This window comes from Chrysochloris asiatica, unplaced genomic scaffold (assembly GCF_000296735.1).
Source record: "Chrysochloris asiatica unplaced genomic scaffold, ChrAsi1.0 scaffold00037, whole genome shotgun sequence".
NCBI classification, from domain to species: domain Eukaryota; kingdom Metazoa; phylum Chordata; class Mammalia; order Afrosoricida; family Chrysochloridae; genus Chrysochloris; species Chrysochloris asiatica.
This window is the reverse complement of record NW_006408555.1, coordinates 20,155,926-20,170,919: the sequence shown is the minus strand read 5'-3', so window position 1 is coordinate 20,170,919 and position 14,994 is coordinate 20,155,926. Positions and strand designations below refer to the sequence as shown.

The 14,994-nt window shown below is 41.1% G+C and overlaps 1 pseudogene; it reads right to left on the bottom strand.

Moving 5' to 3' along the window:
* Nucleotides 1-7,195: 7,195 nt before the first annotated feature.
* Nucleotides 7,196-7,858, bottom strand: LOC102820363 (annotated as a pseudogene).
* Between the last annotated feature and the right edge of the window lie 7,136 nt (nt 7,859-14,994).

Here is a 14,994-nt window from a genome sequence, read left to right as displayed (position 1 = left end):
GGCTCCCCCTCTAGTCACCAGAATGGAGGTGGGCAAACAGTGGGTGTGCCAATGACCAGATACCAAAAGAAAAAAGAAAAAAGGAAAATCAGAACAAAGCAAAACTGAGAAAGTGTAATGTCCACCATTGCCCCAAGTTTCCATCAGCGCTTTTCCGTGGTGTTTCTGCTCCCTCGCTTGGTCTTGTTGTTTGGTCTCACCCAAGATGTCAGCTCCGGGCCTCCAAGCCTGACTCAGCAGATTCAAAAGTATGTGATTTTTTACTTCAGCTCCAATTTCCACAATTTATAAGCTTTCACACTTTTAAAATATTCCTATCTCTGTGGTTCTGAGTTTTGGAGCTCTACCCTGAATCTTCTTTGCCTGGTATTCTGTGGTATTGCTGATGGAGAACTTCACTGCACCTCCACCCTAGCCACCATCAAGCTCCGCCCTCAAGACTAGAAATCTTTGTGAAAGAAGACTGCCACATCTTTCTCCCTCGGAGCAGCTGGTAGGCTCAAACCACCAACCTTCCCATTAGTCACTGAGCATTTAACCATTGTGACCCCAGGACTCCTTGAGGCAAACACTGTTATTGGTATCAGGTTGGTTCAGACTTAGAACAATCATGTGGTTAGTAGTTCAGTGCTTTTCCTCAAGGTCATACCAGAAGCTTTAAGTTCAGAGTTAGCAAATTTTTGATATGAAATAGGACCAAAACCCGTGAGTCTGCACAGGAGAAGCTGGGGAAGATTAGAAGGGCAGAATTGCACTTCCTGTATGTAGCTCCAGGTTGATGACTTGCTATAGCTAATAACTTTCTCTTCTAACAGTTTTGATGTTGTTTTAAAAGAAAATCACTTTCTGATTATTCCATAGGAAATCATGAAATGGGGTTTGCTTTATAAAGTTCAGAACTGTGTCCCTCAGAGTATACTCACATACTAACAGGATGTTGGAAAAAGAGTTTGTGGTACAAAAAAGTCTGAGACACAAAGCGCATGTTTTTATTTCTCCTAGAGATTTGAAAGCACATTATTATAATAAAGGATTTGATAAGTCTTGCAATAAGGAAGACTGGCCAACTTTGTTTATCCATTGTTTTCTAAACATGCTGTTGTTGTTAAGTGCCGTCGAGTCGGTTCCGACCCATAGCGACCCTGTACAGGGTTTCCGAGGGTGTAAATCTTTACGGGAGTAGAAAGCCTCATCTTTCTCCCGCGGAGCGGCTGGTAGTTTCGAACCGCTGACCTTAAGGTTCACAGCCCGATTCGTAACCACTACGCTACCAGAGCTCCTTTTTCTAAACATAACTGGTCATAATATTTGAGTTTATTTTCTGCATCGTAGCTCTGTGTGATTGCTTTCAGGGAACAGCCTTTGGAGATGCCATCATAGCTCCAGACTTTCTGGAATGTAACTATTGTATGAAGCAAAGTATGACTAAATACAAAAACTTTGCCTTATGGGATTTTTGAGGCATCATTTAAAATATCTATCATGTTCCTGGTGTGGCACTGTAGGATAAGCACTGGACTGTGAACCACAAAGTTAGTGATCCAAACTCATCGACTGCTCCTCAGAAGCCATAATCAGGGTGGCTGTCAGTTAGAATTGACACAACATCGCTTTACAACAACAGCAACATGTGCCCTTTCCTTCTTGCAACTCTTTCAGTAAAAAGAGTCATTGACAAAAAGATGTGTTCAGGCTTGTTTCTTCCAGGATCCAGTTGTGTTGTTGTTAGGTACTATTGAGTCAGTACCAACTCATAGAGACCTTGTGCACAACAGAATGAAACTGTCCAGTCCTGTGCAAATTTCACAATTGTTGATACCACTGAACACACTGCTGCTGACACTGTGCTGATCCATCTCATTGGGGGTCTTCCTCTTTTCCTTCAAGCTTCTGTTTTACAAGCATGATGTCCCTCCTGATAATCAGGACTGGTCCCTCCTGATAATATGTCTGTAGTATGAGAGACAACGTCTGGCCATCCTAGCTCCTAAGAAGCATCTGACTGTACTTCTTCTATCACAGATTGATGTGTTCTTCTAGCAGTCCATGGTACTATGAATATTCCCCTCCAACACCATAACTCAACTGCATCAGTTCTCCTGTGATCTTCCTTATTCACTGTCCAACTTTCACATGCATATGAGGTTATTGAAAATATCATGGCTTGGGTCAGGCTCACCTTAGTCTTCAAACTAACATATTTGCTCTTCAACATTTTAAAAATGTCTTGTGCAGCACATTTGCTTAATGCAATAAATACATCATTCGATTTCTTGACTGCTTCCTCTGTGAGTGTTTGTTGATGGATAATCCAAGCAAAATGAAGTCTTTCATAACGTCAATCTTTTCTCCATTTATCTTGATGTTATTTATTGGTCCAGTTGTGAAGATTTTTGTTTTCTTTACACTGAGATGCAACTCATATGGAAGGCTGTTGTCTTTGATCTTCATCAGTAAGTATTTTAAGTACTCTTTGCTTTCAGCAAGCAAGGTTGTGTCTTCTGCATATCACAGGTTGTTAATGAGTCTTCCCGCAATCATGATGCCATGTTCTTCTTCATAAAACCCAGTTTCTTGGATTATTTGGTCAGTATACAGATTGAATAAATACGGTGAAGGAATACAACAACCCTGACACACACCTTTCCTATTTCAAACCATTCAGCGTCCCCTTGTTCTAGTAAAACAACTGCCTCTTGGTCTATGTATAGGTTCCTCATGAGCACAATAAAGTGTTCTGAAATACTCATACTTCACAATATGGCCCATAGCTTTTCATGATCCACACAGGTGACAGCTTTTATATAGTCCATAAAGCACAGGTAAACATCTTTTTGTTATTCTCTGCTTTCAGTCAAGATCCATCTGACATCAGCAATGATGTCCAGCTTTAAATCTCTTGCATTTCCCTGTCAATGTACAGTTGAAGTCATTTAAAAATTATCTTAAGCAAATATTTACTTGCATGTGATTATAATGATGTTATCCAGTGATTTCCGCACTTGATTGGGTCAATTCTCTTTGGAATTGTAAGATATGTTTATCTTCCAGTTAGTTGGCCAGGCAGCTGTCTTCAAAGTGTCTTGGCATAGATGAGTGAGCACCTCAGTGCTGCATCAGATTGGTGAAAAGTCTCGATTTGTATTCCCTCTACTCCCGGTTTCTTGTTCTTGGCCAATGCTTTCAATGCATCATGGACTTCTTTCAGTATCATTGGATCTTGATCATACGATACCTTTTGGAATGATTGGGCAGCGACCATTTCATTTTGGTACTGTGACTCTGTGTATTGCTTCCATATTCTTTTGACGCTTCCTGCATCATTCAATATTTCCCCCATAGAATCCTTCAATAACACAAGTTGAGGCTAGAATTTTTTTTCTTCAGTCCCCTCAGCTTGAGAAATACTGAGTGTATTCTTCCCTTTTGTTTTTCGAACTCCAGGTCTTGCATGTTTCATTATAATATTTCACCTTGTCTTTTCGAGCTGCCTTTAAATTTTCTCTTTTCAGCTCTTTTACCTCTTCATTTTTTCCATTTGCTTTAGCATCTCATCGCTGGAGAGCAAGTTTCAAAATTTCTTCTGACATTCTTTTGGTCTTTTCCTTCTTTCTTGTCTTCTTAATGACCTTTTGCTTTCTTCCTGTATGGTGTTCTTGATGTCATCCCACAACTCTTCTGGTCTTTGGTCATTAGTGTCTAACACATCAAATATGTTCCTGACATGATCTCTAAATTCAGGTGGGATATATTCATGATTGTATTTTGGCTCTCATGAACTTGTTTTAATTTTCTTCAGCTTCTTACTGAACTTGCATATGAGCAATTGATGGTCTGTTCCACAGTCTGTAGCTGGCCTTTCCATCATGGTGAACTCTACTTTGAGGAGGCAGCTCTTCCCCAGTTGTAGTTTAAGTCCCTTCCAATCTGAGGGGCTCATCTTCCAGCACTATATCTGACAATATTTGATGCAGTTCATTATGTTTCAGTATTCTGGCGCTATCTCACAGTGTCCCAATGCTATTGATAAGGTTTTTAGTGATTAAATATTTTAAAATAGTCTATCTCTCCTTCTTCCTAGTCTGTCATACTCTTCAAGCCCAGTTGAAGCCTGTCCACCAAGAATGACCCTGCTAGTATTTAAAACGCTGGTGGCATAGCTTTCGGAATCACAGCAACATGCCAGCCACCACAGTATGACAAATTGACTTACAAGTGGTGACTAGGTGCCAGAGGCTGTAGGCTATAGAACTCTTTCCCTCTTGTCCTGTGACTGCCAATCCTTCTCATCCTTTTTGATCTGGGAGCAGCAGCAGAAAAAACAAAAAAACAAAAAAACCCTAAGGACCAAATAGTGAATGTGCTCATTTTGTAGGCTTTAGAAACTCTAATAACTGCTCAGTTCTCCCATTATAGTGCAAAGTCAACCATAGGTAATGCAGAAATGAATGGGTGTGGCTGTGTTCAGAACAACTTTATTAGCAAAAACAGGGCGTGTCCAAATGTGCTCTGCAGGCTGTCGTTTGACAATCCCTAGTTTAAACTTCCCTCAGATACTAACTATCCTGTTCTTGAAGCCTCTCCTGACGTCCTAGTGGCTAATTCCTGTAGCAATTTGAACCTTTGTTTAGCACTTTATTCTGCCTGATTATGTAATTAGTTGTGTCTGTTATAAAGCCAAGGGATAAGATTACAACTGGCTCAATCTCACCTTTCTTGCTATGTTTTCCCTTCCCCTGTCCACCATGACCTCTATGGCCATATCTTTGGCCTTCTCAAACACATGGTCCGGTCCTCACTACCTGGGCACATGATGTTCCTCTGTAACAATTCCCTTCCCCTGCTGCTTCTCCTTGCCTCCTTACCTCCTGCTTGAGTGCGGGATCTTAGTGTAATCCAGCCTTTCCTAACCTCATGGGTGTGGGAGCATTACCCAATTTAAATACTCAGAGCTTCATGGATCTTATAGTTCTCCATGTTGCAAACATATTTTCTATTTATTTTAATGATCAGGTGATTAATGTCTGCTCTTCTGTGTAGACTCTGAATTCTGTAGCTCATCGTTTCATCCTTAGCACATAGTCCAATATCTGACAAAGAGCAATACATGATAAAAGTGTATTTTTGTGTTAAAAAAACAAGGCATGCATGAGCTATTGCTTGAGTGATTTATCTCATCCAGTCAGTCTGTCATGCATCCCTGGCTCAGTGTCTTGCATAAGAACTTGCACATGTATCTTTAATGGATCAATGAATAAAAATTAATGACTATTATTACTCTCAATATCTAAAAGTGATATGGACTCCCAGCTGAAATTCCCCCTGGCATCAGTGAGAAATTTGTAGGTTATGCCTCATGCCACCTTGTGGCATTTTCATCCAAACATTTGCTTTCTTTTCAAATTGAAGTCAACTGCCAGGCATAGACTTTGCAATACAATATAGGAAATGATCATTTTCTACTTGGAAAACTGTCAATATCTGCATTGAGCAGAACTCAACTGGGCGCTGGCATCTAAGAGTACAGCATTGTATCTTCTTTTAATTTTTTTTCTACCTTAATTTAAAAAAAAAAGCAAGCAAGCAAAAGGTACCCTTTCTATAAAAGCAGACCTGAGGAAAGCCACCAAGTGGAAAATTCTGAGTTAAGATGCAATTGTGCTATTAATTGTTTTTTAAGGCTTTTTACAAAAGTCATAACATGGTGAATTTGGGATGAGTAGTTGCTTTTTCTTTGAAACTCTGTCTTCTTAACTGGCAGAAACATAAAGTTACTGAACTATGGCACATTCCTTGGACCTCTGGAGAAGAAAAGCCATCAACCAGTGGCAGTTTGGTAAAGAGAGAACAGACCCGCATTTCTGGGTTCTCATCCCCAGCCCCTCCCCTGATGTGAGCAAACTTCAAAGAAAAAACCAGACAGTTGAAAGGCATAGACAAGAAAGAGAAATCTCACCTGGGCTGGCATCAGATCCTGTTAGAAATTTTTGGTGACACGGTGTTGCTCCCGCCATTGATGATGCCAGCAAAGGGATTTGTCTGTCTGCTAGAAGGCTGCCTACAGAGCCAGGTGAGGAGTTTCCTTAGGAAGCATTTCCTCAGCAGTGCTCAAAGGCAGTTGTAGAAGATAGATACATCCCTTTGCGGTGGGCCTCAGACATTGAGAATCACCAGGCATAGGGTTTGGGGTTGTATCCACTCTTAGATATGAACCAAGGGTACATGGGCATCTCAGAGGTGTGTGGACAGGGCATTTGCAAAGGTCAGACCATGATTCTCAAATGCCACTTCTTTGCCAGCAGGTATGCCATGCACTTTAATACAAAGGTGTGTCAAAAAACTATTACTACTATGGTTCCAGTTCACATGTGCACACGTTTCTGTGGTTGGTGGATAGCTGCAGATGCATCTTGGTGTTAGTAGGGTACCTTCAAAAAAGGTCCAAACAAAACAGGGGTCCTGGGGAAGTTTGGTGGGCCAATTCCATTTAAGGCAGAGAGTTCATCTCAGAAGGTTACAGTGACTGTTTTTAGAATTCCAAATGGGTCATATTGATAAATTTCCTCCAAAGACACAAGACCATCATGGAGATTTATTATTAAAAGATTTTAAGAAACTGAAAGCTGCTTGGTGAGAAAAAGGGCCAGAAACATATCACGGAGAAATTATTTTTACCATCATAAAACATCTAGTTCATTCTTCTAGGGTGGCAAGTATTATCCTGTAATTTTATTGGAAAATCTTACTCCCTCCAATTTATAGTCCTGATCTTGTTATTTCAGTCTTCTTTTTGTCCCCCAAATTCAAAGAACATTTAAAAAGAGCATAATTTGAGTCCCTTGATAATGCCCAAAATGCCATTTTAAGGTTTTAATCAAAGAGCACTGAATTCTTCAAGGGAGCGTTGTTGTTGTTAGGTGCCACCAAGTGGATTCTGACTCATCACGACTCTGTATTTCTTTTCTTTTTGTTTTTTTTAATTAACAAATCTTGATCTTTATTACTGTGCAAAGGTAAGCTAGAAACATGATACCTGACATGATACCTGAAAATGTTTTTCAAGTTCCTTTGGACTATTCTATAGCAGAAAATTATTTGGTAACAAGTGTTGTTATGCTCAAAGTTCTAGAAGTAATCTTTATTCCCCACTGAACTTTCTACACCAAGATTAAAAAAAAAAGTAATGGTATTTACTTCATAAATATTCGTTTTCATCACTAAATTCCTTCTCATCACTGAAATATGTGCTTTTCTTTATCCGTAGGCGTCTTGAATCATCTGATGTTGAGGGATTCCCTGAGCTGGGCTTCCATTTTGTTTCTTCTTCATTTTGGAAATGAAGCTGGAAAGCCATGGCTTACTGAGACTGTCAAAAGCAGTATCTTCCCCTTTCATCATCACTTTCTTCTACTTCTTCAATTTGGTCTTCTGGTTCAGTAATTTTCCTTTTTATTCCTTCTTCTTTGGAGGCTCACGTTCTCCAAGCATATTTGTAGAACAGGTATGACTTACGTGACCATTTTCCCCACATTCATAACACTTAGAGATTTATCACAGTAGTGTCGCCTTTGGATGACCTCAGCTGCTTTTCCATTGTCAATAGCAATGCTTGCTTTTATCACGCTACCAAATAACTGTTTGTTGCTATTTGCTCTTGTACAGTTTTGTGCAGATTCTTTATCCAAAAATAAATAAATGCAATCCCTTTACTCTTGCTGGTGTCTTTATCTTTCATTATAGTAACCTTTACAACTTTGCCATACTTGGAAAATATCCGGTATAAGTCATTGTTTGTCAGGGAAAGGGGCAGGTTGGATACACACACTGTACTTTTACTTGGAGCCAATCCACCACTCATTTCTGCAGCTAAGATGGGCCCGGAGTCCTCGTGTGGCACTGTAGGATCAGCAGTGGACTGCCAACCAAAAGGTCGGTGGTTCAAACCCCTCAGCTGCTCCTTGGAGACCCTATACAGGGTAGCTATGAGTCAGAACTGACTCTATATTTCTAAGGAGTGGCTGGTAGGTTTGAACCACCAATCTTGTGGTTAGCAGTCCAGTGCTTATCCTTCAGCGCCACAACTTCAGAAGTGTATGGACCTAGACGGAGGATATGTCAAGAAACAATAGCTTTGCATTTTGGTATTTTTGCTGAATAAAGCGTTCTGTGATTTTGCGGCAATGCTTTTCTTCTTATCCTCACACATTATCCCATGTTGTCGTAACAACTCTGATGAATTGTGACAATTCCCATTTCACAACTAAGGACTCTGAGGCCCATAGAATTTGTGATTTGCATAAGGCCACTCAGCTGGAAGCACTCTGGCTCTATAGGATAAGCACTGAACTGCTTATCACAGGGTTGGTGGTTTGAGCCTACCATCTGGTCCGAAATAAAGATGAGGCTCTCTGCTCTTGTCAAGATATATAGCTTCTGAAATCCCATATTGGCTTGCTATGAGTTGGAACCCACTCGATGGCACTAAACTGCACAACATAAGGCCACTCAATGATAAAAAGTCTTTTACAACGATACTGCAAAGAGTAAGGATTAATTCCTTATAAGATTGTTTGAGGGTTTTCCTGTTCCACTACACCTTTAGAAATGCCACCAACACTGGCACCTCCTCCACTTACCTGCAGAGTACACTGCTGCCCATAGTTTTCAAACAAGAGACATTTATGCCAGTCCAGGCCAAGTGTATGGCCCTGGGGATCTATGGTTATATGACAGAGTTCTCTGATAAGATTTCATGAGTAATATTTGATTGAGTTGCTACTCCTATCTCGAGGGTATGATTGTCCACAGTTTAGTGGTAAAATGAAGCCTTTGAATTCAGACTGTTTCTTCATTAACTAATTGTGTCACTTTGGTAAGTTACTTAAGCTCTGTAGACCTCAGTTCCCTCATTTGTCAAATGGGATAATAACAGTGTTGTTCCCTAGGGTGATTATAAGGATTAAATGTGATAATGAATGGAAAGTGGTGAGTAGCCAATGAATAGGGTGATGATGATCCTGTCTATTAATTCCAGGGTCTTTGAGAAATCCTGCAGTTCAAGGTTGTGATAGTTAAGGCTTTTGTCTACTTGCCTGGACCAGTATTCTCCATGGGTTAGCAGCTGAGATGTAGCTGGTCCCCATGATAGGATGGGATGTGATAAACCATTAAGAGGATTAAAGGTAGTATTGTTTCTGTTGTTAAGTGCCATTGAGTCATTCTGACACATTGTTGTTGTTAGGTGCCATTGAGTTGGTACCAACTCATAGAAATATTATGCACAGCAGAACAAATACTGTCTGGTCCTGGGCCAACCTCACAATCATTCCTACTCCTGAGTCCATCGCAGCTGCCACTGTGTCAATCCACCTTGTTGGGGGCTTCCTCTTTTTCTCTGACCCTCCACTTTACCAAGCATGATGTCCTTATCCATGGATTGATCCCTCCTGATAACATGTCCAAAGTTTGAGAGACTCAGTCTGTCCATCCTGGCTTCCAAGGAGCACTCTAGCTATTCACCCAACACAGATTGGTTTGTTCTTCTGATAGTCCATGATACTTTCAGTATTCTCCTCCAACACTATAACTCAAATGCATCAGTTCTTCTGTGGTCTTCCTTATTCACTGTCCAGCTTTCACATGCATATGAGGTTATTGAAAATACCATGACTTGGGTCAGGTGCACCTTAGTCTTTAAACTGACATCTTTGCTCTTCATTTAAAAGAAGTCTTGTGTGGCATATTTGCCCAATGCAATGCATCATTTGATTTCTTGACTGCTGCTTCCTTGAGTGTTGATGGTTGATCTGAGCAAAATGAAGTTTTTCACAACTTCAATCTTTCTCCATCGATAATGATAAATAAATAACCAGTGTTATTTATTGATCCAGTGGTGAAGATTTTTGTTTTCTTTACATTGAGATGCAACCCATACCGAAGGCTGTGATCTTTGATCTTCATCGGTAAGTAGTTTAAGTCCTCTTTGTTTTTAGCAAACAAGGTTGTATCATCTGCATATTGCAGATTGCTAATGTGTCTTCCTCCAATCCTGACTCATAGTGACCCTGTATATGGTATCCAAGGAGTGGCTGGTGGGTTTGAACCACCCACCTTGTGGTTAGCAATCTATGCTTCTTACAGTGCCAGACCAAGATTGTGATGTGTTTTTTTTTTTTTTTTAAAGTTATGTTGAGTCTGTTTCAATTCATAGCAACCCTACCTAGAGTTTTCAATGAGCAGCTGGTGGTTTTGAACCCCCAGTCTTGTAATTGGCAGTCCAGTGCTTACCCTACAGTGCCACCCTTACTCCCACCACCACCGTTATCTAAGTTTGGAAGATTCCCAAGGGTGTGGCATGCAACACTTTTTATCTTGCTTGAGATAAAAGGAGGGAGACGTGAGCAGAGAAAGAGGGTTCTACTACCCCAAGACAGAAGAGCCAGAGAAACGTGCATCCTTTGGACCAGGGGTCCCTGAACTGTGAAGCTCCTAGATCCGCAGGAATAGTGATGACAAGACATGTGAGAACTTGAGAGAAAGCTGGGCTTACTGATGCTGGAAAGAGATAAGGACCTATCTCCAGAGTCAGTATTCTGACTTGTGATTTCTAGCCTCCTAAACTGAGAAAATACATGCCTGACTGGTAAGTCTTCCACTTATGGTATTTCTGTTGTAGCAACATTAGAGAACGAAGAGAAAAGTAAACCGAACACATCTCCTACCTTTGGCAGCATAGCATATTTCTCTGTAGCATCACCGGTATAGCAATTGTGTTGATGTTTTGGTATTCTGGTTATTTATTGCTGTTTAGAAAACTGCTCTAAAGCTTAGTGGCTTAATACCACTATTAACTATTCTCTCTCATGAGTCAGTGAGTTGACAGTGCTCAGCAGGGCCTTTCTCGATGGCTGTAGTCAGATTTTGGCTGGGGCTGAATCATCGGTAGGTTTGACTGGACTGGATGACCAAGATGATAAACCTCCAGAGCTTGTATTTGATACTGAGAGCTTCCTTGGGATTGCCAACCAGAGCATGTCCCTGTGGCCTCTCCATGTATATATAGCATGACTCTCACAACTAGTATGGCAGCTGGGTTCTAAGAGAGAACATCCAAGAGCAATCATTCTAAGAACAGGGAGCGGAAGCTGCCAAGTCAATTAAGAGCCATGCTGACAAGTGGCACTACATCACATCTATGAGTTCTGTTAGTCAAAACAGTCACCGGTCCCCCTCAGATTCCAAGAGAAGGAGAAGCTCGGGGTCATGGCAAGGTCACGTTGGTGAAGAGCTTGTGGCATAGGAGATGTTGTTGAGCCAGATTTGGAAAATACAATCTGCTACAATTGCTAAACAGTGAAAATTCATACTCTGCCAAAGATGATCTGTTTTCTTTGGTTTAAACCTGGGGAAGGTCTTCGGAATCAAGTCTGACATCAGACCTCTGCATTCTACGTGGTGATATCTGAATGTGCTCCCTTCCCACTGAGCCTCAACCCTGGGCCACAACCCTGGGTTGTGAGATCTGTCTCTTCTAGTCCTGCTCTGAACTATGACAGCTCCTCTTTCTCCTCCCACCTCCTTTGAGCAATACACAACCATCTTCAGTCTTGGAAGTCTCTTACTGCATAGTGTTAAGATCACCACGGGCAGCCTCTAGTTCAGTCTTTTGAGTCCCAGTGTTAGAGTACAACATAGTCCAAAGTTACATGCTCAGGATTCCAAGTGTTAAAACATGCACTTAGGAAGCATTGTTGGTGAGACAGGCTTGACAAAGTCCCTGAGTTCTTTTGTCTAACCTACCAGTCCTCAATAGGGTAAGGTTTTACTCCCCAAAGAATGTGACAGCACTATTTGGAGTAAATTTTGATTGTCGCAGCTTGTTTGGGGGATTTGCTATACAGGAATCTATGGGTAAATATCGTGAATGCTGCTGAACATCTTACAGTGCACAAGACAGCACCATCCCTCCCCACCAAAAATAATAATTAAGTCCAAAGTATCAATAATGTTGATATTGAGAAACCTTGATTCTTACCTGTTATAGATTAAGTTGTCCTCCAAAATGATAAGCAGTAATACAACCTTGCTTGTTGTAAGAGAAGAGGACTTAAAATACTTCCTGAAGAAGATAAAAAAACAAAACAAAACAAAACAGAAAAACACAGCCGTCAGTGTGGGTTATACCTCAAAGTAAAGAAGACAAAAATGCTCACCACTGGACCAATAAATAACATCAAGATAAATGGAGAAAAGATTAAAGTTTTCAAAGACTTCATTTTGCTTGAAATCACTATCAACACTCATGGAAGCAGCAGTCAAGAAACCAAATGATGTATTGCATTAGACAAATGTGCTGCACAAGACCTCTTTCAAGTGTTGAAGAGCAAAGATGTCAGTTTGAGGACAAAGGTGCACTTGACCCAAGCCATAGTATTTTCAATAACTTCATATGCATGTAAAAGGTGGACAATGAATAAAGAGGACTGTAGAATTGATGTGTTTGAGTTATGATGTTGGAGGAGAATATTGAAAGTATCATGGGCTGTCAGAAAAACAGACCAATTTGTGTTGGAAGAAGTATGGGCAGAATGCTTTATGGAAGCCAGGATGGCCAGACTTTGTCTCTCATACTTCGTCTACGGTATTAGGAGGGACATTAATAAGGACATCCTGCTTGGTAAAGTGGAGGGTCAGAAAAAGAGGAAGACTCCTAATGTGATGAACTGGCACAGTGGCAGCAGCAATGGACTCAAGCGTAGCAACGATTGTGAAGTTGGCACAGGACCAGGCAGTGTTTTTGTCCTGTGTACATAAGGTTGCTATGAGTTGGTATTGACTCAGCAGCACCTATCAACAACAGCAACACATAGATACCTAAATTCCTAATCCCTGATACTTGAGAATGTGACCTTGCTTGGAAATTGAGTTTCTGAAGATGTTACTAGTCTCTGGGTGGTGAAAACAGTCAAGTTTTCACCCAATAAACCCAAAAGTTGCCAGTTTGACCTCATCCAGAGGTGCCTTGAGAGAATGGCCTGGCAGTCTGGAGCAAGGGCATGCTTTGCGCACATGGCTCACCATGAGTTGGAATTGACATGATTGGAACCAGTTTGGTGTGGGTTTATAGTGAAGTATGGTGGGTCCTTATAATAGAGAAGGGACACAAAGGGAAAGCAAAGACAAATCAAGGCACTTCAGGAGTAAGCAGAAACTGGGAGAGCCCCAGCCAACACACTGATTCTCGCTTTTAGCTCCCCACTTCTTGGTACTTTAGTAAGGCAGCCCTAAAAAACAAGTACGTCTTGTTGTGTGAGCACAGTGGATTCTGACACAGTGCTCCTCTGCGGCAGAGAGTTTCTCTGTCTTCATTGGATTTTCTAGGCTGAAATCTTTACTGGACCAGATGGCCAAGTATTTTCTTCTGTAGAGTACTGCTGGGTTTGAACTGCTGATCCTCTGGTTAGCAGCTGAGTCTTTAATCATTGCTCCACCTGGGCACCTCAATTAATGCATAACCTCAGCTATTCTTGCCACTGGGTGAGAATTTTCTCAGGTCACACAGTTGAGAGAGCATCTTCATCATTGCTTTGCCATTGTTATCTCATTGCATGGGAATGACTTGTTCCAGACATAAGGGGACCTAGTTATATGTATGGGCAACCAAGGTTAGTGGTTCAAGCTCACCAGTTGCTCCTTGGAAACCCACTACAGGGTTGCTATGGGTCAGAACTGACTCAATGGTACTTAACAACAACAACTGTTATATGGGAAGGAACTCTGGTAGCTTAGTGATTACGAGTCAGGCTACTAACCTTAAGGTCATCAGTTTGAAACTACCAGCTGTTCTTCAGGAGAAAGATGAGGCTTTCTGCTTCCGTGAAGATTTACAGCCTCGGAAACCCTATGCAGGGTCGCTATGAGTTGGTACTGACTTGATGGCACTCCACCACGAGCAGGAGCAGCACCCCCAGTTGTATGTTAGACTTGAAGACTTGCTTGGGCATGGCTGTCAATTGTATTGCAAAATTGCCAAAACAAGTGTACAAGTTTCTGAGTCATGCATTGAGCATGGCTTATATGCCTTAATTGTTGTCAGGAAACCAAGTCTTCTTTGTTGTTGTTTGTGTTTTTGTCTCAATGAAATCCTGGAGTTTCCTGAACTTCCCTGAACAATCTGTCTCCAGCTCTTCTGTTAGGAAAAGGCCCAAGTTGCCAGCAATTAAAGTTTGAAAACAAATCCTCAGTGCAATTTGAGAAAGCTCATGCCGTGCCATGAACGCTTTCCAACACAATGTGTACTTTCATCTCCCTTCCCTTGAATGCATTTGGTGTTAATTGCCCTTCTTTTCACCAGTCTGGACCGAAATCAATCTCTTTAGAACCAGTAGTTGAATTACAGCCGCTGAGTGTGGGTGTCTGTTTATTTAACGCTTTGATATAAAGTTTAGCAGATCTGCCAAAGGTTTGAAACCCCCAATGAACTTTTCTTGAGAGAGCAGGGGGTTCGAGCCTCACCTGAGCTTTACCTGGTACCGTACAATGATGCAGTGTTGTCTAGAGGACCTCTAATACTTGTTGTTGGTACATAAAATAGCTTAACGCAAAATCCATCCATCTCTGTGGTACTGCAGTGGGGGCAGAATTAATGTCAGGACAACCTCATGCAAATCACTTTGCCACTAATTCTCGTATAAGGTGGAAATCTCATCTCCAGTTTCCTTTTTCTCCCCTTGCAATAAGAAGTGTTAATCAGCTACATTGCTCCTAAAACAGTATTTGGTGTTGTATTTTTCTCTCTACTTTTTAACACTGTAGTATCTCTGTTTTACCAAAAGCAGTTGCAAATGATAAAAATAAATCAATATTTGTTAATGTTATGATGCAGCAACATCCCCCAGATCCGCAAGGAATGATTTATAGACTACAGCATTTCAAGCCTGACCCGTTCGGGTCTCAGAAAGCACTTAAAAAATAAATTTACCCTGGCCTCTCTCA